This window comes from Portunus trituberculatus, chromosome 15 (assembly GCF_017591435.1).
Source record: "Portunus trituberculatus isolate SZX2019 chromosome 15, ASM1759143v1, whole genome shotgun sequence".
In the NCBI taxonomy this organism is placed as follows: Eukaryota; Metazoa; Arthropoda; class Malacostraca; order Decapoda; family Portunidae; genus Portunus; species Portunus trituberculatus.
In genome coordinates, this window is record NC_059269.1 from 2,823,736 (window position 1) to 2,826,128 (window position 2,393).

Sequence of the window (2,393 nt, forward strand, 5' to 3'; positions counted from 1 at the left end):
AAATTTTCCAAGCTACCCAGGGGGGCTCCCTGGTGGCTTGGGGGCCCTAGGCAATCGCCTTGTCCGCCTATAACTAGAAACGGCCCTGGAATTAGGTAGCTTTAATCATACAGGGACTACCGCATGTAGGCTTGCCGTCTTTTGCATCTTCTCTCGTTTTTTATGTCGTTATGTTCTTAAGATACATAAAATCGATAAATAGTAAGCAGAATGAATATGAAAACACTTCTTGGTACTCAATATGTCAAGGGCAAGGATAAGTAAGGGCAAGTCACAATCATACAGAAAGGGAGACTACGTAGTATCATTAATATAAAGGAATAGAGAAAATATTCATATTGACATCACGCATTACGCACTTTCGTACCTACTTTCATACATGCTCGTATATTTACAGAATTTATTTACATATTAAATCAGCATAGGCATGTATGCGAAATTGGTTGATTGGTTTATTCATTCATATATATATATATATATATATATATATATATATATATATATATATATATATATATATATATATATATATATATATATATATATATATATATATATATATATATATATATATATATATATATATATATATATATATATATATATATATATATATATATATATATATATATATATATATATATATATATATATATATATATATATATATATATATATATATATATATATATATATATATATATATATATATATATATATATATATATATATATATATATATATATATATATATATATATATATATATATATATATATATATATATATATATATATATATATATATATATATATATATATATATATATTTGTTTACAAGACAAATCTTTTGAAACTTATCTAGCCACGCCCTTAAAGCCCTCACGTCGGCTTTTTAGAAGTAAGAGCCTCTTTCTTTCCTCCTCCTCCTTTTCATCCTTTCATTCCACTTCCACCTCATTCTCCATCTATTTTTCTCTCAAATTTTTATTTTTAATCATAGATATCTATTCGATCTTTGAACTGCTTCTTTTCCTCCTCCATCCTCCTCTATCTTTCCCTTCTCTTCCTTCTTCTCCTCCTCCTCCTCCTCCTCCTCCTCCTCTTTCTCCTTCCTTTTCTTCGTCTGCTGCTAAGTATCCTCAGGCTCATTTACTCTTTCTCCCGTCAACCTTTTATTTTTTTTTTTACCTGTTCTCTCTCTCTCTCTCTCTCTCTCTCTCTCTCTCTCTCTCTCTCTCTCTCTCTCTCTCTCTCTCTCTCTCTCTCTCTGTTCTCGTTCTCCTCCCTTTCATTCGGCTCCCTCCCAACTACAGATCTCTCTTTGCTTCCTCTCCACCTCTTCCTTACAGTCCCACCACGACCTTCTTTCTTTTTTTTCTTCCCCATTATTTCACCTGCATTCCTCAGTTGTTCTTGAATTATTTCACACCTGTGTGTGTGTGTCTGTGAGAGAGAGAGAGAGAGAGAGAGAGAGAGAGAGAGAGAGAGAGAGAGAGAGAGAGAGAGAGAGAGAGGAACGAAAGAACGAAGAAAGAAAAGAAGAGATGGGCATTTAGATTTTTCTATCAAAAAGAGAGCAAAGGAAGGAGACAGGCATAGTTTGGTCATCTTTTTAATAGACTTTCAGCTCAAATGGAGATGATCTTTTTTCTCTGCATTCTAATAACATGTGGATAGTGTGTGTGTGTGTGTGTGTGTGTGTGTGTGTGTGTGTGTGTGTGTGTGTGTGTGTGTGTGTGTGTGTGTGTGTGTGTGTGTGTAAGTGTAATTTACTCTCTCTCTCTCTCTCTCTCTCTCTCTCTCTCTCTCTCTCTCTCTCTCATTAAACAGGTTGAGAAAAACACAAATAAACGGTAATTTCTCTATTCATTATCTACAAATATAGTGTCCTTAAACTATTTGTCTTCTTGTCTCAGTGGAAGTGGAAAAAATACAGGAGATAAAAAGCTCAGACTATCATCAGCAAATCTCTTCTTCCTTCATCTCTATATCTTTGGTGATTTTACTTGTTCTTTTCACACGGTCGACCTACATAAGTGCGTCGCGACGTCGCCTGTACGAAGCCACGTCCCGAAGTACTATATTAGGTAAAATGAGGTGATCTCCAAAAATGGACATCTACTAACCCTCGTAGGAACTTACTTGGCTTGGCTGGTGGGCTATAAAAGTATAGTCATTTTTGCACAAAAGTAGCATAAGGTAGAAAAGTTTCCCAGAGGAGATAGATATGTTAATCCTGCTGTCACTGGTCTCGAGAGCCAAGGCAGATGTGAGTGAAGCAGAGGTGGTGGTGGTCGTTGTTATGGGGATAGTAATAGTGGATGACTTTGGAGGAATACTAAGGGATGGTTTGTTACCTATGTATGAATCTTGGCAAATAAAAAAAGAAAAG

At 34.6% G+C, this 2,393-nt stretch overlaps 1 protein-coding gene across 3 annotated transcripts in view; it reads right to left on the reverse strand.

The window, feature by feature from the left end:
• Positions 1 to 1,848: 1,848 nt before the first annotated feature.
• The window catches only part of LOC123504055 (heparan sulfate glucosamine 3-O-sulfotransferase 6-like), a 133,214-nt gene continuing 132,669 nt past the window's right edge, over positions 1,849 to 2,393 (reverse strand). For all 3 annotated transcript variants that reach the window (XM_045254313.1, XM_045254314.1, XM_045254315.1), the window contains one exon: positions 1,849 to 2,393. This exon is cut by the window's right edge and continues 1,295 nt beyond it. The gene's annotated coding sequence lies outside the window, so the exon portion shown is untranslated.